At 40.7% G+C, this 24,856-nt stretch overlaps 1 long non-coding RNA gene across 1 annotated transcript in view; it reads left to right on the top strand.

Annotated features, from left to right (window-relative positions):
- LOC135245789 (uncharacterized) overlaps window positions 1-13,425 on the top strand; it is a 50,882-nt gene extending 37,457 nt beyond the window's left edge. The window contains exons 3-4 of the long non-coding RNA XR_010327402.1: window positions 12,570-12,802; window positions 12,976-13,425. This is a non-coding gene — a long non-coding RNA (uncharacterized LOC135245789). The remainder of the gene's footprint in view (window positions 1-12,569; window positions 12,803-12,975) is intronic.
- Window positions 13,426-24,856: the final 11,431 nt, after the last annotated feature.

Here is a 24,856-nt window from a genome sequence, read left to right as displayed (position 1 = left end):
TTTAAAGGAATTATGGGTAATTGTGTATTTATGTTTGTGTGCCTTTCTGATTTCTCTCAGCACAGATGCATGCATGCACAGTCTCTTGGAAGCAAGTGGCAGGATATATTGAAGCTCCGCTATTAGGCTCCATGGGGCTTGGTCCCCATCGGGGAATTTATATGCCCATGGATGGCAAAATGAGTCTGCCCCAGTGCCTTTTGTCCTTGTCAGAGGGTTCCACCTCAGCACATAACTGCAGTACACGCCAACTCTGAAACATCCTTTACCGTTATTAATACACCATTATGACCTCCACTGCGGCTGGGTATGCAGCAAGACCTAATGCGCCGGAGTGGAAATGGGTTTTTCCCTCCACAATGAGCGCCTGGCAGTGAAGTCATTTAGTTCTCTTTCGGGGGGGGGGGGGGACTCTTTAAACGTGAGCACAAATTGTGCCACTTTGTTTGCAGGCGTATTAATGCTCAGTTAGGGTGTAAATGGGGGAAGGAGCGTGGAAAAGGCACGGGATGCAGCCCAGGTTGTGTTTTAATGAAGTCTGGGCGCGGGGGACGAGAGTGCCCGAAAGGTAGCATTCAGAAATGGCCAGACAAGTCTGGAGGCTCCGTAAACCATTCAGACAAAACCGTTCAAGTTTCCCACTTGGTATTTAGGCAGATGTCTCGGGGACATCAGCGTGTGGTTAAAATGACTGCTGAGGAGCTGCACTTCATACCTCCCCCCGTGCTGCAGAAGCGTACGTCACGCTCAGGCCTGTGTGCCGTCAGGCGCCTGCTAAAGCTCTTCCTATTCCTGTCGATGCCATTACCTGCAGCGTTTAGTTTAGCCCCCCAACACCCCCCCCCCATCGTCCCCCCGCCCCCCGCTGTTGGAGCAAGTGCAGAAGGTAATTTACCGTCCCTGACGGCCAGGATTTGTGTTCCTACCAGCAGCAGTCAATTCAATTCAATAACTGAGGGCTGCAAACAAATGTTAGAGCCATTGTGGGGCAGTTTTAATTAAGCATTTCAAACGGGAGCAGTCTGCAGCGCAGCGCTCTCTGCTAACTTGGGGAATAGTAGGTAATTAAAACGATCAATTGGCGCATTGCGAGCGAGAAGTTCATCAGAACTAATTTTGTTCATTGCGCAGTGCTGAGTGCTTCCGCGTCACTGGGGACTGTGTTTGCTTATTCTGGGACATTGTTTCATTATAATGTTTGGCTGCGCTGGCATGTGGATTTTAGACATTTCCAACATTTTCTTTTATTTTATTTTTTTTTTGGAAGTGGTACTCAAGTGCCCCCTGGCTGTGGTTCAGTCCTTGGCCATGAGAAAGGCTCTGATTGGTCCAGATTTTTCTGTGCACCTGTAACTGACTTTTCTTTCTTCACCTGTTTGAAAGTGTGTAAAATTCTCATGGGGGGTGAAGGGCCATCGTTCAATCAAACTTCCTCCAGTTTTGGCTGTTTGGTAGAGCAACTGGGGGAGTCCATAACTGGGTTCTCCTTTCTATCACCTTGGAAAGGCTATTTTTACCGCATTACATTCTCATGTTGTAGCAATGTGTACCACAGTTATAGGTTGCTGAGGCTAAAGTAAAGGAAATTCAAATCATACCTCAGCCGCATAAGCTGGTCTATTGCATCTCGGGTTTGTTTGCAGACAACAGGGGAAGAGACTTTAATAGCCATATGATAACCTACATATTCTTTTAAGAGATGCTGTAGCAGCTGCAGTATGGCTTTGTATCTGGCATTGGAATTGTGTGACTGTGGGTGGTTATAGGGGACATGCTGTACAATCGCACTGCTATTCACGCGGCAAAGAAAATAGTATTCCCCTCAGAGGTTCCCTGCTTGTTTTAGTGGATACAGATGCATGTGGCTGTGCTTGGTCATCTTAGAAAAACAATGGAGCCAAATCCTAGTTCAAATTTGATGACAATACCACCGAAAATGAGCATTCAGCTGCTTTTGCGTGGCAAAACTTAGGCTTGATATAAATGGGCAACCAAAAGTTGAGTCTTGTAAGGTTGAAGAGCGGCTGAATACCGCGGCAGACCGCGGTCAAACTCTGCAGCCTGCTCCATGACATTGGCTGTCGCTTCGCATTCCAACCAAGCTCATTTATAATTCACTTAGGGGGACATGTTTGGAAATGAAGATGTACTGACTGGCTTCCCCATTAGCCGCTCCGTAACTGGAAGGGCCTCCGATGGAGCATTGGACAGCGTCAGCTTGGATAAAGTGTAATTCGGGGGGGGGGGGGTCATTTTGATTGGGACAAGGTCAGATTTCATCATAGAAAAGTGCTAAAGAGATGTGCCTAATTGTCCTCCAAGTGAATCTTTTAGGCCTGAATGCCTGTGGTGAGTGAAACTGTTGATTGGCCGGTGCTGTTACCGTGCAAAATGGCCTCCAATCAGAAATGGTGACTTTCAGTCCGTATTCCTTGTCACTTTATAGGCTTGCTGCTCAATGTTCATCAGTAATGCAGCCTCTGGCCATAATATGATCACATCGCATGACATGTCAAATGGATGTCAGTTCGGCCAAGTGGCAATGACATTACCTCAAATCGCACGCGTCAAGCATTTTAAAATTGCCAGGAGTCAAACATTTTTCTTCTCTCTTCTCCCCCAGAACTGTCAGTGTACAAACCGTGTGAGGAGCTGTGATTAAGATGTTTGTACATTTGAGGGGGGGAGGGGGGGGGTTAAGGATCTTGACAAACGCGGGGGAACTTTGAGAGGTGGAAATGGCGTCTTGACAGATTGAGTTAATGGAGTGGATGTGAAGTTGAATGAGGTGAATGGTAGAGGGCAAACTGCCATTTTGCTGCGGCTCACTTTCTCTACTGCAGCGCAGTGGGACCTCAGGAGGAACAAGAAGGGAATTAATTTGATAGGGGTTTTCATCCTGCCAAGAAATCTTTTTATCCTCAAAGTAAACAAAGCGGAGGTCATCTCTTTTTTTGGAGAACTGCAATTAAGTTCTAATAAGCGCTAATCAACTAAGCCATTAAAATATTTTCCCGGCATATGCGAGGGCTCTAATTGCCCGCAGTCACCGCTCTCATTTTAAAAGGCATGTTGGGGGACAGACGAGGGGGCGACTGGGGACTCTCTGCCATTGAGAGCTGATCCAGCTTTGGGAGTTCTGATACAGTGTGTATGCAGAAAATGTCTCCCAGTGTGCTCAAATCCTGAGCACTGACCGTTGGAATTCGCTATCTGGAGATGAGCAGCAGACTGTCATGACCCTTTATCTGTGTTGAGCTGACTAATCTTGGGTTTTAGAGCGTTTATAATAACTATAATATCAGAGGATGTGATGCAGGGATTTTTATTTATAAGGGCTACCTCATTCTCTGCCTATTCTAGGCTGAAGATGAGAACCACACACTGTATTAAATACTCCCCAAGCGGATTGGCCAGGTTAATAGTCACTGTGTTCATAGTCTCCCAACGGGTTGAGTATGTATTTCTTTATACCATTTTTATACTGTGTTGCATTCAGTTCCCAGCAGTGATTGTTACATCATCATTAGAATGTTCAGTTAAGAGCATTCTAGTCATGGTTACACCTTAATGGGTTGACATTGCTTTGCTACTGTGACATCATTATTGTGCGACTGCCGGAGAAAGTTGAAGCTAGTGAGTAGTGAATGTAGTTTTTGCTGTTCAAGGAGAAAACGGGTGTTTGCCCGAGTATTCAAGTAATAAATAGATTGTTGCCTTAACTCTTGGACTTGAAATGACACAATTCATTTTAGTTTTACACTCGGCGATTGTGTGATTTAGGTTGACTCTGTTGACGGGGAGTTTTATTTTCCCTGCCCTCTGCGAGCCTTGGAAATGCTCCTGCTCATGTTTTGGGGCATCAATATTTCTGTTGCTGATTAATCTCTCTGCGTCTAAAACTGAAAACCAGTCAATGTAACTGTCCTTCAGCGGCCGTTGTGCTGTAGTGCATCATTTCCATTGACGTTTCTGCACTTAGACGGCGTGTGGGAAAAGGCATCAAGCAGACATTTTTCTTTTTAAATTCATGTTTCTCCTCTTTATTTTAGGTTCACGTTAAAAGTGGACAGATGTGGCCCAGTAAAAAAAAAAAAAGATTTGGAAAGGATGGTGCTTTATGAAGCCCACCCCTAGCATTTTTCACTTGGCGCAGGTGATATATGGCCACGCCCGACTCCTCCTCCCGCATAAGCAATCACCGATACAAATGACACTCCCTCCGAGGCCACTGAACAGTGGATTGAAATGGAAATTATCAAGACGAAACGGATGCTTCCCCCCCGCCTCCCCGCCACCAAACACCACATTCTGGGGTGGACTGAAGGTCCTGTTTGTCAGGGGTAATATCTTATTTTTTGGGGGGAGGAGGGGGGAAGAGAGCACTATGAAATATCACACAGGAACTGCCACAGACTGATGATTTTGTTAAAAAGCTATTATTCCTCTCCTGCATCACTCGCGCTGAGATATTGACTCGTGTCGGTCAGTGCCTGAAGGAAAACCGTTTGGCTTTTCCTTAATGTTTGTGCTGTTTGTAAGCTGTCCTTGGCCCACTGTGTTAACCTGTGGATGGATGGAGCGCATTTTTAAGACTGAGAATGGTACTTACCGAGTAATGGGCTCTGTGGGAACAGCTCTTGGACGGTCCTGAGCGTGTTCTCTCCCCCTCCCTCAACAAAAACAATGAGTCTGCCTTTTAGAGTTCGCTGGTCGCCCTGCTGTGTAAGCTGTGCAATGAGGAGGAGTTGGGTTTTATAAGTTCCAGTGTCTATGATGCAATTCAGTAACCCCTGACTTTTAGGGCCCCAGGTTTGCCCTTGTGGGAGGAAATATACTGCAATATATTTAATAGAATAGTGTGTCGAGTTGTCAATCAAAAGCCGTGGAAGAGGAGAGGGAGCAGGTGCGGATGCAAGTTGCCATCACTGTTTCTGGCAGTAACGGCATTTTAATATTTCATACTTTAAAGCACAAACACCCCGTGTGAAAGATCAAATGGCCTCTTGTACATCATAATGTTTTTTGAGAAAGCTGGCATTGATAGTTAAACTGTCTTTTATTTGAATCGAGGCCCAGACTGTTGAGTCTATGCATGATGGAGTAGGTCACTGGGGGAGACAGCTAAGAGAAACTGTTGAGCAGATTGATGAATACATATGCAGTTTCCCTGCCCATATACTCCTCATCCTCTCAATAATGGAGTACCATTAAAATAATGAATTACTAGCACTCATGTTTTGCAATGGCTTGCACATGGTTTGATTGAGCCGGCTGACCGTTGGCAGTAAGTGCTGCTTTCAGTGTTACCAGCCACCGCAATTATCAGAGACGCACGCGCTGTGCGGGCGACCCACACTGCTGCGGGTGGCCGAGGCAGGACATGGAGACATCGAGGTGTCAAAGCCTCGCTTTCATTTGCGTTTGGCTAGCTGCAGAATCTGAAGAGGCATTTGGGCTCTGACAGGGAGCACTCTTATGCCCCTGACGGGCCACCTCTTATCCTGACGGGCCACCCCTCCTTATCCCCTGGCAGGTCAGCCCCCCCCTGTTCATATCCCTGACAGGCTTATTATCTTAATTTCTGTGAAGGGCCCCCTTTTATCTGGGCTCTTGTTTGACAGTTGATGAGACTCCTGGGCAAGCTGGCGAGAACGGAAGAACTTTTTCCAGCACGCTGCACAGTGACTCGTCAGCATCCATGGGAGAAAAACAAAAATGGTGTGTGCGCGATTATGTAAGCACTCGGAATATTTCAACGGCTGCTTTCATTTCTAAAACGGCAATAAAAAGAATGTGGGTGCGTCGGAGGGATTCCTGGAGATGAAACAATGTTTCAGTATTTTTCGAGGCGTTTAGTTTTACATTTTCCTTTCTGTCAGCCCCAGGTATTCTGCGACAGCACCTGTGTACGGTTGAGCTGTGGAACATTAGCTGGTGCCACACACAATGAGGAAAACGAGAAGCAGTGGAAAATATGATCTTTGTTTGAAGCGGCGTTGTGTGTGTGTGTGCGTGCGTCTGTGTGCATGTGTGTGTGCGCGTGCGTGCGTGTGTGTGTGTAAGCACACAACGGGCGGATCAATCACTGTTAAATCAGTCAACTTTAACAAGTCAATTGTAACTTATGTCTTTGAAAAATGATATCCTCTTGTGGACAAGTGCTTCCAGTTAACACGCACGTTTGGAAAACTGTGGAAGGGTAGCAAGGTAAATCAAGTGGCGGCGAATCAATTTCCTGTAAAAACCCGCAAGTCAGCATCTCTGCTTTCAAAGGGGTAAAATATCGCCTTGACACAAGACTGCTGTGCCCATGAGTTCAGTCATCCAGTTTAAACAATGCGCCACTTTATCGTATGTGATGCTACATTGCTTACAATTTAAGTGGACAGATGACATGGAAATTGAGGCCGGTGGCTGTAAATTCAGCTTTGCTATAGATTACTGTGATTGATGCACAATATTTATAGCAAGAGGGTTGATTGTGGCTAATTTGAGCCTTGAAATGTGGCTCAAGTAGGTAGTCACAATTTCTTTTCAGTTCCAAGAATGCACTGTAATTTAGATCCAGTTTGTTCTTACACCTGGTCTTTCTCTAAAGGTAATGATGCTTTAAAAACTCCTTGCACTAAAGGGTAATTCATGCAGCCGAATCTATTTTCCTTGTCTCAACTTTTATACTCAAATAAATCTCATGTGATTTGTTCTTGTTGTGATGTTTTTTTGTTCTTTATTGTACAGTAACTGTTTTGGGCAATTTATGGCAGCTACTTTTAAAACAAGGTGAACAAGCATATCTTTCCTTAAGATGCTTTTTAAAATGTTTTTTTGGCTAACTGACTAATTAAATTCTTCCTTCTAGGACTGTCCTCTTTCAGCTCCCCTGGGAATGTGTATACTGTCAAAGCTTATAGTCTGGTCCTTTAGTGAACATGAAGGAAAGTGCATATTGGTCTGCATTTTTTGGTGTTTTTAATGCATCTTCTGCAAAACTAATTCTATCCACGGACATCGTGTGATATACTGGGTGGATATACCGGGTCAGGAAGCAGGCCTAATAATTTCTGAGTTTACTGCCAACGGCAATGTCCGAGTTGAGTGAACACCGAACATAAGGTCCGAAATTTCTGAACCGTACCCCCCTGTTCCTGCCCCCCCACCATCACATGAAGCGTCCCTCACAGCTGCTCTTAATGTTAGAGTGTACAGGGCCCCTGTGGCCAGTGTACTGGACTCTGTGATCGCCGTACGAGCGGTGCCATCTGTACAGAGACAGAAATGAATGTGAATTACCTGTGGCCTTAAAGTATATACGCCAGGCTTTTTAAGGACTCGGGCACAGCTGTAAATGTATGCAATCTGCAAGTATAATTTTCTGTGCGGGGTCCGGAGTTCACGCTGATGTAATTACCTCCCAGTGTTCTGGGGAGACTATTCCTGGGTTAATTACACGGTTGGTCTTGTGCCGTTCGCTCCACTTGTAATGTGAACCAGAACATTAGCCCTGTCCTTTATTCGTTTATTTATTTATTTATTGCTCACGCAGCATGGTTACTCTGCCCCAAGCGTACGAGGCTCGAGTCAGACCCCCTCGTGTTTTAGGGGGAGACGGAGAGTGATTACACGTGCAGTTTTACTCCGCTCTCCGGCTACTAACGCCAGTTTGCTGGTACTAAACGGAGGGAAACGGTCGTATTTACAGGCGCACAGTAGAATAATACTATTGTGTCTCTCAGAGTCGAATGACCCAAATATTCTGTCCTTGGGGGTGTGGGGGGTGTATAGAATAAAATTTTTAATGGTTTTTTAAATGGTTTGCTTAATGAGTCTTATTATATCTGTGGAATGTTTCCATGGTAATTTCATTCAAACTCTTGTTTTAGTGAGAGGATGGTTTGGTAAATGCTCTGGCTGATGAAGGTTATTCATGAAGCTAACAGCGGTGTGGATTTGTCTGACCGGTAGGGGCATGAATTTTCATTTGACTTGCCAGGAGAGCCACGGGGATCTGTTAATTTTATTTTTAAATTAGCCAATGACATCTTAAGTAACATTTTTAGTTCCAAACGACTGGAATTTTGTACATTTCTTTTTTGTTGTATTTAATGGATTTGTTCCCCAGGCAGTTGACGCTGGCTGCTACAGCATTCTGCTCTGGCAGTTACTTATCGTGATTCATTGTCTTGCTGCTCCATTTCCTTAATTTGACTGATATGACGTGCGTTGTGCACTTTGCACAGTGGTTCTTGAGTCGGATTAATTAACTGGTGCGTACAGTTCTTTTTTTTTTTTTTTCTTTCAAGGATGAGTGTCATGGTCAATAAAAACCAACTTGCTTGTTTGGCATTCTAACAATTTACTTGTGTGTCAGCACTGAGTTCGGACTGGCAGGGTTTGCAGTAACGGCCTCAACCAAGGGCTGCTCAGCCCTGTTCCCAGAGATCTGCCGTCCTGGAGGCTTCCCAGAGATCTACCGTCCTGGAGGCTTTCATTTCAACCCTAATTTGGATCTCTAGCTGTTGAAATGAGGTGTGGCCTTAATTTGGTCTTAACCTCAAGTATACACCAAACTAAATACTCTCTCGCTGATCTTTCTGTAAACATCCAAACTTGATGAATGCTAGTCTTTACAAATGCATAGAAATGGTCACCATTAAACTCATTTACTACCAGTGGGTTTTTTTTTTTTTTTGTTCCACAAATGGCTCTGTGACTTTTAGGGAACAGTCGCACCCAGGTGGGGAGTTCTTCTGTTCTGTGGCGTGGCAGTAGTGAGCATTCACCGAATTGTGGCGCCAGTCTCCACTGATGGACGGGTAGTAGCACCATGGCTTTAATTTAGCTCATACACAGGCGTGTAATCGCATTCATTTATGCCCTGACAGAAGCCGCGAGGTGCAGGGTGGCGTAATGAAAGCAATCTGAAACCCCGTCTGAGTCTGCTGCCGTGCCACGGGGCAAAGTGCCAATCGTCTCGGGTGTTATGAATGTGCGATTCGCACGGCAGTTAATGTAGATTCATGGGACGAAGACAAACGCTTACGCTGGTTTTTTGGGGGAGAAACGGCCTCGTGTTGCGGTCTGAGGGGACAGGGGGGGATGCGTGCTGGAGGATTTTGGGCTGCATTCGGCCTGATTAAGGGCAGTCTATTAACTAAGGCTACTGAAAATTACATTCGGCTCGGTTCACCTGAGGCTACTTGGCATGCTTTTTAATTTAATGGGGTTTAATGGAATAAGGTTTTTTTTTTTTTTTTTTTTTACCTTGGAAGCAAAGCTTTCATCTTGTCACATGTTGTACCTTTGTATGTATTAAGCTACAATCCGGGAAAATACACTGGACTATTTTCTCTCCGTGCTTTTCTGGGAATTGGAGAAAAACAGGTAATGGTAGTTTCAGTAACCCCCCCCCCCCCTCCCTCCCGTCAAGCTGAAGTGCTTTCACTTCAGCTTGACAGTATATAAGGAACTATACATTGAGGGGAAAAAAAATTTAATTCACACTGATTGCCTGAAATTACACACCCACAACCTGGAGCAGGGATACTCAAATCTGGTCCTCAAATCCAAATCTGGTCCAGGTTTTCTTTTCTCCCATATAATTAACTAAACAATTAGTGCTAGCAATTGGCCAAGACTGTCTTCACACCTGACTCCCAGGTAAAGGGAGGGTGGAAAACCAGCAGTTCTCAGGTGGATTTGAGCACCAGGGACCTGGAGGATCGCACAATATTAACTGGAAATGACAGCGGAAGAATGAGACCTTCCATCCGCAGGACTCCCAGCCCTGAGTTATTCACTTCCTTGGCCATAATTGCTGCCCTGACATTTAAATTTTAATTGGGTTACCGATGAGTTCCTGGAAGGGATCGCTCTTGCGAAAGGTCGCTCCTGGCCGAAGCCGGAGTTTAGCACGCTTGCGTTTCCGCCGGGGGGAAATAATTGATCAGGACCGGCGAAGGCTGAAGGAAGCGGGAAGGTGGCCGTGAGTCGCCGACAGGCCCTACTGTAAAATATTTACAGTCTCCTCTGTGTGTTAAATCACCCTGGCCAGGCAGCAGGCCTTATATAGTGAGGGGGGTGGCTGGGTCAGTTTCTCACCATCTGACCCTCAGCTGCTCATAGTCCACACACGCTCAAAATTCAGTGGCAACTTCTTGGACGAAATATTGCAGCCGTTACCGACCTGGTTTCCCCTTCGCCTGTTTCATTGTACTTATTTTTTTACTTTTTCCACTACACCCACTGCAGTCAGAACATCCCCCCCTTCTTCCAATGTCCACATTCCAATGATTGCGTAGACAACACATTTTTATTTCCTATCTTGAGAATTTGTGACTAAAATTTTTACATAAAGCACATGTAGCACTTTTGCGCTAAACTACTGATGTCCATGGCAACCAAGTGGCTTTCATGATCTGCTTAAAATGAGTGTAATTAACGAAACGCTCATTTTACACCACCACTCTATGCTTCCACATTCTAAATTGACTATCATGTACACTTGTTATAGACTGCATTTTTTTAGGTTTGTTGTAATCATCATTATCGCTCCAGTAAAGACTACATGATATCAAGATGACAACTAAAGGGTAAGCAGCACATAACAGCATCCCCCAAAGATATTAGACCCATTCATTTTCGTTGAGGATTTTCACTCAATTCAGCTGAAATTGCTGTTCGTCAAATTTGAAGCTGTCCAAATTGATCACTCTTCAGGGAAAACCCAGACCAAGGGGTGTCCAGATACTTTTGGTCATGTAGTGTATGTGTACGTATATGTGGCATAATGTCTTAATATCTCAATTGCCTGCCTTGCACAGATTTGTATTTTATGAATGAGCAATTGTGCTTCACGGGTCATAGGACATGACACTTTCTGACAGTCATTCCAAAATGGCTGCTAATGGTTCTATGAAGGCCTGCTGGAGTCCATGATAATTACTTCAGAGAGATTGCCGTGGCGACCAAATGCTTCCTGGTTTGGTCTGACAGCGTTTTAATTATAACCCACTCAAGGGAGTACCCACGGACCCAAGCCAGCAGATTGATTGATAGGTGAATTAATATCATTGGGCCCTGGAGATGAATCTACATTCTGCTTTAGTAATGTTATACCCTTAACTTTTTTCAAGGACAATTTGGTCCCCTGCCAGTGTCACAGTTTTGTATCCTCGAATTTAGTTTTAAAAAAAGTGGTTAGATGTGTGTAGCTGCGCTGGTTTCTGGCAGATTTGTGCTGATTGTTACGTGAATTACGCTTGGTCATCGGTGAGATTGTTTTGCAGGCAGTTAATGTGGAATAAACTGAATGTACGGTCTCTTGGTTCAGTGCAGGTTTGGTACAGGTTCAGTACAGCTCAACTTACGGTTTTCTTCATGTGGGCACACACTTCTCATTTCTGATGGAGTACGTATCCAGTAGCTCTTAAGATGGCTGCTGGCTGGGTCATGTAGATGCTGCAGAGCACATGCAGATCTAGGCAGTGCTAATGACCCATATCATTTCATTGAGTCATTAAGGCTCAGTGCTTCCCCACTGCACTCAGTGTCTGGGTTAATGTAATGTGCCACCCCCCCCCCCCCCCCCCCCCCCCCCAGTCGTGTAGGTCAGCTGGCCATCTGAGGGCCACATACACCCACACATCTGGCCACTTGCGCTACAAGGGCATGGCAAGATCTAGCCAATTTTAATGCATTCACTTCCACAAGGATGAGTTGACGTGACCTTGTTGAACGCAAGGTCAAACCTCACCCTCGTTGCACTACAAATTCATTGGAATTATAGAAACCAGAACAAATGGTTGCCATTGCACCTTGACAACCAACAAAAAAGATAACATTTTAAATTGGACCCTACACACCTGCCAGACCTGTTTTTTTTTTTTTTTTTGCTTGCCAGAGAGAGATGGAGGGGGGCAGATAAGTGACAGAGGGAGGGAGGGAGGAGGAAGGGAGGTGGGTGGTGGAGAGAGAGGGGGTGAGAGAGGGGGAGGAGGAGGGTGGAAGAGAGAAAGTTGCTTGTATGAGAGAGGCCAGTAGTATCATAATGAGATTTTATGTAACTGCGTGACCTTGCTTCTATCAGACATGTATGTTTGTCAGGCTTTTGCCCTTAATCCAGTGTCTTCCCATTTAAAGCCAAGGCCTGCCGACAGCACACATTATCAGACAATTTATATCTAACAATTTTCTTTAAAACCATGTAACAAACATTGAAATTACATAGCAGACAGAGTACCATTTCTGCAGAAGATAAGAAAAATGGGCATCCTTACCAGGTTGTTTCACCATTGGTTTTTTTATTTCCTAGAAATGTATTATGCATGCCAATGCTATAGTAAGATGTGTGCATGGGCTTGGTGACCTTCTTGGGTGAGATGTATGTAAATGGGAAAAAATATGTTTCTATAATCACTGTAAAGAATATGTAAAATGTCTGTCCAAGGACTTTACTATTATAGTGCCTTGTTTGCCCTGTGAACATCCTAACATGTTGCAGTATAAACGTGTGCAAGGATTGTTTTTTTTTTTTTTTTGGAATAACTTTCTCCCTCTTCGTCTTCTAGGAATTGATCTCCACACGTCTGTCTTCTGGACGTCTCCAGCTGGATGCCGAGTCGACTCGAGCTCAACTCCGAGCTGAAATTCGGATGCTCTGCAGCCTCGGGTGCGTCAGCCTCCCTGCTGGACCCATCCCTCTTCCCAGATGGCACCAGGGTCCCGTTTTCGCCTGCTGGGTGTCATGGAGTGGTACCTGGCTACTGACAGTTCCGCTGAGAACACCAAGACAGGCTGTCAGGTAAGCATGGTCTTCCTGTGCAGCATCCAGAAAACTCACCCCCTGCTCAACTGAGCTCTTTGCCCATGTGCTAACTGGCATGTTTTGACACAGATCGATAGGAAATCCTGCTTATGTTACGTCTCAGTGTTTTTGTTGCTGTAGCATTTTTTTTCCCCCTGTCTCTCCTACAGGCGGAGGCAGTGACATCATGGTCCCGTTGCAAAGATCTCTGGATCCCAAGATGTGCAGGAGATGGGGGGGGGGGGATGCACGCCATCGCCTAGCAACCAGACTGAGGGGATGCCTGTTGCTGAGGATGCCAGGACCGCCGTGGCACAGCACTGTCAGAAAGATGCCGGACTATATAAGGGGAATGTGCATCTTTTCCATTAGTTCACACTCCACAGCCACTGTCCTGTTGCCTGCTGATTCTGTGCTTATGGACTTTTCTATAACGTGCTTAATAAACTGGAGGAATTGAAGGATGAACTTTTAGAAAAGAGGACTATCTTCAACTCTGCCGTGGGCTACGTCTACCTGCCCGGTGAGATCCTGCAACCTGCGCTGTGCCTGTATCTATGCTACGTATGGATCCAACCACCTGCTCTGCTGTATAATAAACGCCTGCCAGCCTGCCTGCCTCTTATGTAGCGCTCTGTGCTCTCCTGGGGTCTTCTTACAGGTTGTGGTTATTGTTCAGGTTACGTCCATAACGCTTGTGTGACAACCATGGTGGAAAAAAAATGTGTTTTGAAGAAATTTATTATGAAAACATCGGACACACTCCTTCAAAGGTGTTCATTTTCCAGACTCCACGTATTCCTCCATCTGCAAAGGAAATGAGTGGTCCTCATTTTCGAAGGTGTGTACCAAGATTTCTTACACAGACTTGTTCAAATAGGCTTTTTCTTCCACTTAGGGTGCACACACAACATGCTTCCCTGGGAGAATACTCTGTGACAGTGTCAGGAGACGGGACGTGCTAACCACGAATGTGATTGTATAGTATTTCATGGGCATGCTGAGAAGTCCAGGCTTGTAGTATATTTGGTTGATTCTGTTTGTGGAGCCAAAGTCTCATAAACCAATGATTAATTCTAAACTTGATGTCTTGAATATTGATGTCAGAAAATATCCTTTGGTAATCTTTTAAGGAATTTCTCAGTCTTCTTTTGATTAGACAGTGAACTGCAGTGGCCCCCAAAAATGCTGTGAAAGATCACTTATTGGAATCCTTAAAAATACCATATTCTGTCCATGTTTGTATGAGAATATACAAAATGCATTGTTGCATATTTAGAATAAACCAATCAGAAGAAACTTATGCATATTAGTTAAAATGCATTTTGGGTATTTGTCACACAACCATGAATGGAACAATATGGTCTTTTTTAGGGGTGCCAATAAGTGATCTTTCAATATATATTTAGTCAGTTCCTTTGTTGGGGGGGCTGCTGCTGTTTGATGTCTAATAAAACGTAGACATCCTTGGCTGCCTGAGAACATCTAAAATGCATTGTGGGTATTCAGGATAAACCAATAAGAAGAATATTATGCATACTAGTTGAAATGCATTTTGCATATTCTCACACAACCATGGATGGAACAGCATGGTCTTTTATAGGGGTGTCAATAAGTGATCTTTCACAGTATATTTAGTCAGTTCCATTTTCTGGGGCCACTGCTGTTTGGTGTCTAATAAATACCATCAATGGTAGCATTAAGCACAAAGTTAATTGTGGATATTCAGAACAAACTAATCAGAAGAAATTTATGCATAATACTTAAAATGCATTTTGGGTATTTGTCACACAACCATGAATGGAACAATATGGTCTTTTTTAGGGATCCCAATAAGTGATTTTTGAAAGTATGCTTGGTAAGTTCCATTTTGTGGGGCCACTGCTGTTCAATGTGTAATCGAAAGTAGATAGGCTATATTTTGAGGATCCCTATTTTCAAAAAATAAGGGTATTCTCTGTATTGCTTGTTTGTTTAAAACAAATGATTCAACTCTAAAACTGACATCTTAAGTTTATTTTAAGATGAGTGTTTTAGAATGAAGTCACTTGTTTTGATAAATAAGCAGGACAGAGAATATCCTTATTTTTTGAAAATAGGGATCCTCAAAATATAGCCTATCTACTTTCGATTACACATTGAACAGCAGTGGCCCCACAAAATGGAACTTACCAAGCATACTTTCAAAAATCACTTATTGGGATCCCTAAAAAAGACCATATTGTTCCATTCATGGTTGTGTGACAAATACCCAAAATGCATTTTAAGTATTATGCATAAATTTCTTCTGATTAGTTTGTTCTGAATATCCAAAATTAACTTTGTGTTTAATGCTACCATTGATGGTATTTATTAGACACCAAACAGCTGTAGCCCCAAAAAATGGAACTGACTAAATATACTGTGAAAGATCACTTATTGACACCCCTATGAAAGACCATGCTGTTCCATCCATGGTTGTGTGAGAATATGGGAGTATTCAGAATAAACCAATGAGAAGACATTTTGCATATTAGTTTAAAATGCATTTTGGGTATTTGTCACACAACCATGGATGAAACAGAATGGTATTTTATAGGGATCCCAATAAATGATCTTCTGTGGCATATTCTGGGGCCACTGCCGTTTCCTGTCTAATGGAAAGTAGATGGACAATATTCAGAGAATTCTTATTTTTTAAATAAATAAGAACATTCTCTATTTTGCTTATCCATTAAACCAAATGGTTGAACTTTCAAAGATGCATCTTAACATCCATTTAAGATGTCTATTTTAGAATAAACAATTAGTTCATAAGATCTAGGCTACTATTATTCCACAAAAAGAATCAACCAAATATACTACAAAATTTGACTTGTTAGTGTGCCCATAAAATACAATACAATCACATTCATGGTTGTGTGATAATATACAAAATGCATTGTGGGTTGCAACTATGAATATATGCTATTAGACCAGTTCTATCCACATTACAGCAAGCTCCCCATTGCTTTTCTAAAACACAAAACACCATTACAAAAGACCATATTAACATTCTAAGCCATTATTATGTAGACCCTCCTGTTATACCTTTTTTATTGTTAAAATCACTACAAAAAAAGTTTATAATCATTTTAATGCAGTGAATCACACAATATCTAATAGCCTATTGATTAACATGACATGTTTGAATGCATATAAATGACCAGATATGTGGTTGGGTAATACACAAACATATTATGGGTAATTTATTAGTACAGAAACAATTTCTAAATCCAAGTGCAAAGGATCCTGGGTGCATTACAGGACTATTTATGATGGATACTGCAAATATAACACAGTCTTTTGTGTTAATTATTCTTGAAAAGTACACATCTTACAGAAGTGAACAGGATTACATCCATGTGTGTCTCACCAACAACATGTAGATGCTACAGTCATTCTGTACTGTTTGTTTTGGAAGTTCCTGAATTTCTATAAAAAGCTAAAGCAATTTGTTACAAAAAACACATACACAAGTCTGATTACATAAAAGAAGTCTCCACATAAACACAACACCACCATACCACTGCTTCAAAATCAAAGCAATATTAGAATAGATCTCACCTGCTCAGGTATCTCAGTACTTACAATAAAAAGTGTCTGGAGAAATCAAGCGTCATCATTATTAACCACTGAAAGCCAGTATAGGAACATGCAAAAAAAGAAAAAGGCATGTATCAAAGGTGATTGTCAAGTATTTTGTGTATATACAAACAAGACAACCATGTCTATCGATGGGTAATACAAAATGCACTGTTGCTAGAAGGCATCTCTTCAGACTATACCTGGACTAACTATCACCACTCTGCAAGGCACTCCCAATCTAGGAGCACTCTTATCACATATCCTTCCACTTTGTTCCTGTAGCACTTACATGCTGTACATGTACCTCCAGTACCACTTTTATATTCCATGTACCTCCATCCAGCACTTATATTGAACTTGAATTGTTATTTTGATGCTGTAGCTTGTTGTCATGCCTCCTAGTTTGATTTAAGATTATTGTCTGACCTAGACTATGCTTACTATGTGAACTGGAATTAATGTGTTCATGGCTATGATTAATTGTTACATAATGAATATTGTATCTTATCAGACCTGTGTTTTGTGTTTCTGTTACAATGACCTTCGGTATGCACTCATTGTACGTCGCTTTGGATAAATAAATGTAATGTAACGTAATGGTAGCAAATTAAAATGTTATATGCAAATGCTTGTATTGATCATCAGATGTTTCAAAATGAGAATATTGGGAAATATTCCTCTTCTTGCACAGCAGGAAATGAGTTATGGATGAATACTTCTGTTTGTAGATGTTTTTTTTTTTTTGTTTTTTTTTTTGTATGGTTGTCAAATGTATGTGGATTTTAAATGTTGCACTCAGTTTTCCCTTCGGGGATAATAAAGATATATCTAAATTGAACCTGATCTGATTGCATGTTATTTTTATTGAGCAATGAGAGCACAATTAAAATTTCCAAAGCTGAAATGTAATGTTGGAATACAATAAATAGTACGCACTGCACTATTTTTCATTATTTAAATGGAAATAATGTGTATTTACAAACCGTGCCCCCAACACACACCCAATTCATTTTATGAAAACATAAACGAGTATACTCCGAAGTACATTACTAGCTTCACAGTACAAGTACAAGAACATCACTGCTTAAAAATGAATGTAATATTTGAATACATTTCATGTGCATAGATGTCGCCATACTTACAAAAAGAAACGCCTGAAGAAATCTCATTGACAGAACAACCAAGTATCCGTCGGTACAATAAAGATAAATTCTAAAAAAAAATAAAAAATAAAAAAATAAAAAACGAATCAGACACGCTTTGGAAATGAATACCGAGTATTATATGTATATACAAACAAGACAATCACGTTTACGGTTCAGAAATACACAAATACATTTTGGACGGATAATTAAAATATGTAGAAGAAAATGCTTGTAGCGTATGTATCATTGGATGTTTCAAAATTAGTGTGGGGAAATATTCCTCTTCTTGCGCAGCAGTGAGGATGAAAACTTGTCTATGCAGAAGAGATTTATTCTAACCACAGAACTGTACAAGAAATAGAAAGTTAATCGCTTTTTCAACCAGGAGATTCAAACCGCAGCTAGCATTGATAACATAGGTAATATAGTAAACCGTAATACAGATAATATAGTAAAGACTATATTATCTGGATGTAATTATTCAGCTTGCTAAATGCTCACTAGTTTGTGTCATATAAGTTCAGCAATCTATCAATGTCTTTACCTGTCATGAATCCAATGAGTAATGATACACAATATGCATTTTGGGTGGTCTGAACATTTAAATGTACGCTATTTGGCTGGTCTTAGCTTTCCAGCCCCAGTTTAATACTGATGGCCCGTGTTAAGGAATCCGAATACACTTAATTGGCGCAGAGCACTACAGTGAATATATTTCTGTCTGGTGGACATAAAACGCCTCTGCAACAGCATGACCGGTTGTGCATGATGCAAACTAAATTACACATATTACATTGATTGTCTGTACCAAGAAACAATGTACAAAATCTCCGACTTTACGTATCTTAGTTTGATTATCAGTTAGTTTATTTTATTTTATTTTTAAATTCTTGTTTAACAGGCCCATCTTTGTCTCAATGGAGTTGGAAGGAGCGCATCTGTGTAAGGCGCAACCGGTGAGGGATTTGTCTCTATCTGCTGGACGAACAATGTCATTACAGAAAAGTACTTTGGATTAAAACGTAATAGCATTGTTATATTCAAGTCTGTTTTTTTTATGGCAAGCCACTTTAACATTTAATAGCTTCGCTTGACTATCCATAATGACATTTAGATATCTACAGATACATTTTGATAAATACAGTGTGACTAGTAAGAATGATAATTCAAGATATCTGCAAATATATTTTGACTAGTCAAAATAATCACGTCATACATTACAATCTTGACATTCTGCAATCTTTATTTTCGTAAAAAAAATCCGTAATCCGTTGCTAGAACGAAAACTTGCACATGACATGTACATTACAATCTTTACCATCTGCAATCTTTATTTTCGTAAGAATCACTAAAAACACTGGAATTTATTTTGGAATTTTATTCTGACATTAAATTCCAGCCTTGATTTTTTTAATTGTGCTGTCATTTCGCAATAAAAATAATATGCAATAAGAACATGTTCAGTTTCAGCAGATATTTATTTAAATTTTGTGCAATATTAAAAGTCCAAATACATTTTCCAACCGTACAAAAAAACTTGAGCACAACAGTGCTGTTCATGACTGGTAAATAAACTGATAGCTAATTGAGTTTATATTACACAAATTACTGAGCATTTAGCAAGCTGGACCGTAAAATCCAGATAACATACTTAAACAATGCTAGCTGTGGTTTGAAGTTCCAGGTTTAGAAAGCAATTTCCTTTATAGTTCATATACAGTTCTATGGTTAAAAAGAAGTATACATCCATAACTCCCACCCTGCTGCGCAAGAACAGGAATATTTACCAGCATGTCCATTTTGAAGTATCTGATGTTTTACAGTATACGCGCATTTTCGTACATACAATCTAATAAATTGCCCTTAATACATTTGTGTATTCCCCAACCGTAAACGAGGTTGTCTTGTTTGTATATACATAAAATGCTTTGCGATTACATTTAACGTATGGCTAGTTAATTGTTGTTATTATTATCTTTTATTTTATTATTTGTTTTTTATTCGCTTTTAATGGCAGATTATGATTCCTACAGACACCCGCGCATTTCTTGTGAGTATTGCGATACTTGTATTTGTGAGATTTGTTCACATATTGCTTTGGTTTTGAAGCTGTAGTGCTGTTATAATGTGAAGACGTCGTGTGTATGTGTCTTTTTGCTGACATATTATTTTGGCTTTTTAAAAATAAATTTCTCTTTGTCGTTGGTTGTTCGTGGTTCGTTGTGCCCAACCGTTCAGTGATATTATTTTAAATGGGGGTGATTTATTATTGATAATAATTAATTCTTTGTAAATTCCGGTCTGCACATATTGTTAAGGCTGCAAAACCAGAGTGTCATATGCCCCTGACCATTGAAAGAGTGTACGCGTCAAACATGTGTCAGGTTGCGTTCCTTTGGCCAGCGATGTGCTGCGTGTTTTATAACTAGAAGGCAATGTTTCAGTGGCTTTTGCGAACTTTTGCATGCTTCGTTTCATGTATCTACGAAAGCTGACATGTTTCATCCTAAACCTAAATTGGCTTGCCAAGGGAACGGAAACAGGTTAAGTATGACTATCACAACCAATAGGCCTTGTCTTATACCAATGATTTGTTTTCTTTCAGTTGCTACTGGCTTTGTTCGGAAGATTGTGGCTGATAATGCTGACACTCTTGTATTACAAAGTGTGTTTGTATAACAGGGCCTGTGGCAGGTGCTTTTTTATGAATTAGGAACTTCCAAAGCAAACAGTAAGGAATGACTATGGCATCCACATGTTGGTCAGTTTGTGTGACACACATGAATGTAATCCTGCTCATTTCTGTAATGTGTATTTGCTATATTTTCAGTATGCTTTGTAAATAATCCTGTAATGCACCACATATTCTTTGCACTTACATTTTGAAATTGTGTATGTCTGGTGGAGTGGCAGTGTATTATAATGGGTAGGACACTTAACCTGCATTGCTTCAGTATATATCCAACTGTATAAGTGGATGCAATGTAGACACTTGTGTAAATCGCTCTGGATAAGAGCATCTGCTAAATGCCTGTAAAGATACTGATAAAGATGTGTGCATAGGTGTCTGTGTATACACAAATGTGTGCATAAGTAAATTCTGTTCAACTCAAAGGCAAAGCCAATGGAAGCATATTCTGCAGAATATCCTTGCATGTCCTGATGCTTTTGCATGCTTTTACACATTGTGCTTGTATAAAAATTAAAAAAAAAACGATTTAAACTGTTTTGTAGTGGTTGCAAAACACAATTTAAAAAGATATAACAGATGGCTCTATGTTATAATGTCTTGGAATGTTCATATTGAGTTTTGTCATGGAATTTTGTGTGTGTTTTAGAGAAGTAATAGAGAGTGTGCTGTAATGTGGATAAAACTGGTCTAATATTATACATGTTACTACCCAGAATGCATATTATCACACAACCATGAATGTGATTCTATAGTATTTTATGGGCACACTAAGAAGTCTAGCTCTGTAATTCATTTTGGTTGATTCTTGTTGTGAAATGTCTGTAGCCTAAGTTTAGTAAATAAATGACTTATTCTAAACTGGACATCTTAATTTTTTCTTTCTGCCTATTTATTTTTGATTAGGCAGCAGATGGCAGTGGCCCCATGTAATACTGTGAACAACAACTTATTGGGATCCCTATAAAATGCCATTCTGTTTCATCCATGGTTGTGAGACAAATACCTAAAATGCATTTTAAACTAATATGCTTACATTTCTTCTGATTGGTTTATTCTGAATACCCACACTGCATTTTATATATTCCAACACAACCATGGATGGAACAGAAGGGTCTTTTTTTGGGGTCCCAATAAGTGATATTTCACAGTATAGTTAGTCAGTTTTATTTTCTCAGGCTATTGCTGTTTGGTGTCTAATAAAAAACCAGCGCCATCAATGGTTGTATTAAACGTATAAAATTAATTGTGGATATTCAGAACAAACTAATCAGAAGAAATTTATGCATAGTAGTTAAAATGCATTTTGGGTATTTGTCACACAACCATGAATGGAACAATATGGTCTTTTTTAGGGATCCCAATAAGTGATTTTTCAAAGTATGCTCGGTAAGTTCCATTTTGTGGGGCCACTGCTGTTCAATGTGTAATCGAAAGTAGATAGGCTATATTTTGAGGATCCCTATTTTCAAAAAATAAGGATATTCTCTGTCCTGCTTGTTTGTTTAAAACAAATGATTCAACTCTAAAACTGACATCTTAAAGATTATTTTAAGATGAGTGTTTTAGAATGAAGTCACTTGTTTTGATAAATAAGCAGGACAGAGAATATCCTTATTTTTTGAAAATAGGGATCCTCAAAATATAGCCTATCTACTTTCGATTACACATTGAACAGCAGTGGCCCCACAAAATGGAACTTACCAAGCATACTTTGAAAAATCACTTATTGGGATCCCTAAAAAAGACCATATTGTTCCATCCATGGTTGTGTGACAAATACCCAAAATGCATTTTAAGTATGATGCATAAATTTCTTTTGATTAGTTTGTTCTGAATATCCACAATTAACTTTGTATGTTTAACGCAACCATTGATGGTTTCATTGTTTATTAGACACCAAACATCAATAGCCTCAGAAAATGAAACTGACTAACTATAATGTGAAAGATCACTTACTGGGACCCCAAAAAAGACCCTTCTGTTCCATCCATGGTTGTGTGACAAATACCCAAAATGCATTTCAAACTAATATGCATACATTTCTTCTGTTTGGTTTATTCTGAACACCCTCAATGGATTTAGTATATTCTCACAGAACCATGGACGGTTTTACTTTTGCAGCAGCAGCAGCAAACGGAACGAATCAGGCATGCCATAAAAGATAACTTATTGGCATCCCTATAAATGACCCCATTGTCACATCTATGGTTGTATGAGAATGTACAAAACTCATTGTGGGTATTCAGAATAAACCAATCAGAAAAAATCCTAGCATTTTAGTTTATATAACATCACTTATATTTCCAAGCAACAAATTAAAAAATGTGCAATCACACAGTTCTTTTTAAAGATGCATATCTTAGAGCCCATCTTTAAAATCAACACCAGAGACTCCTTAAAAGAAATCAACTGGATAAACACTGGGGGGGGAAATGGCTCTTTGGTATATACATAAAATACCACTCAGTCCCATCCATGGTGTGTGATAAATCATGTATATGCATGTTATTCATTAAAATAAGATAACCCTGTTTTTCTTATTTCTGATTAATAATGGGGAAAATAGTTCTTTCTACAGAAAGACTAATGACCAGTTGCTAAAGGTTAAAAGAATTTCACACTTAAAATCTTGTTACTCTTCACCTAAGAAAAAACCATGATATTATTACAGTTAGTGGCTGGTTGAATTAAGCTGAAATGTATTTCCAGGAGAAAAGGAGAGAATCCTTGACTTGATTCCTGAATGGGAGCCATTAATACAAGGTTGTCTTCATGGCTGATGTACAGTACCCTCAAATTCTTCAAATTTTAATTCATTTTTGGTACATCAACATGACTTACTAACCATCAGTTTCAAAAAATGGCATTTTTTATGCAGAAGACTATAGTCTTATATATTTTGCCGTTTTTCCATAAAAACACATTTTTTGTATATTTCTTCAAAGTTTTAATAATTGTTTCCACCATGATTAGTAAGTCAACATGGTTTCCCATCCACAATAAAAACCAAACAAAAAAATCACTTTTTTAAAAAGGAAATGTTGTCACCTGTTGAAACTTTATAAATCCTGTTAAAAAACGATTTTATTCTCCAGTGCCATGCATACATCTTTAGTACAAGAATGAAAAGCAGAGTCAAAGTGAACATGGAGATGTAACGGTCTCTTCTGTTGAGGTTGAGGACTTCACCAGAGTGCAGGTGTACATGTAGCTCGGGGAACTAGCAACACACACTCTCCACTGGATTTGTTCAGCTGTGTGGAATGGAAAAATTGTACATAACATTTTGGGGAGAGTAATAATCATGACAATCTGCAGTCTTTATTGTCATGAATATCCTTAAATATATTCCCAGTCGGGGGGAATCTGGGGGAGTTTTCCCATCAAATGGGGGATTTGTGCATCTCTATTTTGCTTACACACATAAAACAACACTAAGAAATAAGAAACAATGTTGGTACTAGGACAACAATAAAACCAACATAAACAGTTGTACTGTGCCTGGCACAATAGGTAAGAACAATATTACTATATTAATAATTAGAACTACATTAAAATATCCGGATTTAAAGCAGCAGACAAAAGCAGTGCAGCACTGTACCTTCTCGCCCAGCCCCCCAGGCCATGCAGACCCAGTCGATCATCATGCCGTGGGACCACCCCCTCCAGCCTCAGCTGGTCTGCCTGGGCAGCCGACACGGCGCAGCCCGATAGCCGTTAGCCGCGGGCGAAGTGGGCGGGGGCGGCGGATGCGGTCGCTCGCAGCGTAGCGACTGAACGACTCGACGCTGCTTTGGGACACGCGCGCCGCCTCGGTGCCCCTGAGCGCGGTGCGTTCAGGTTCCCAGGTTCGAGGCCACGCTTTGCTGCCCCGAGGAACCAAGTGTATGCCAGCCCAACAGCTGGCGATCGTCAGTTGGAGATGTAGTTTGTGTCGCTTTGTATGGGGGAAAAAAACTAGGAAAACCAGTGCCCTGTGTGTGTGTGTGTGTGTGTGTGTGTGTGTGTGTGTGTGTGTGTGCCTGTGTTTCAGTCCTGGCAGTGAATGGAAATGCCTGTTTCTCTGTCCCTGTGAAGGCACTGCTGCCAGTTCAAACAGTGACTTGAGGGCTGCAGCAATCATACATTTGGTTATCAGAGCAAATTCTGATTTGACACCCTGAAGAAGTCGATACTATAATCTGTTAAACATACAAGTGGCTTCCAACCATCAAAAAAAAAAAAAGCCAAAATAAAAAAAGTATTCACTGCAAAAATGAGCTCTTCGTGGAGAAATAAGCACTTTCATCTCCATGCCACAATGTTAATGTTAAATAATTAAAACAATTTTAAATAGACAAGACCCTTTTTCCAAAGCTTTTGTTTTTCAGAAAACATTCAGCAGTTAGTCTTCAACTTCAGTTTTTTTGATAAGAGGATTTGATTTGTTCCAGCAATAAACACGTACATTCTTAACATTTACAAAAAGAACAACATGAACTTGACATTCTACCTCAAACGATGTACCAGCGCATACACACACACACACACACACCTTTCCTGTAAATCTGGTTCTACACACCTTTCATTACATAAAAAATTCACCTGCAGCAAAGACATGCACAAGGC

The sequence above is a fragment of the Anguilla rostrata genome, chromosome 19 (genome assembly GCF_018555375.3).
Source record: "Anguilla rostrata isolate EN2019 chromosome 19, ASM1855537v3, whole genome shotgun sequence".
Lineage (NCBI taxonomy): Eukaryota > Metazoa > Chordata > Actinopteri > Anguilliformes > Anguillidae > Anguilla > Anguilla rostrata.
Note: the sequence above shows the minus strand (reverse complement) of the source record. Positions and strands in the feature narration are given on the sequence as shown.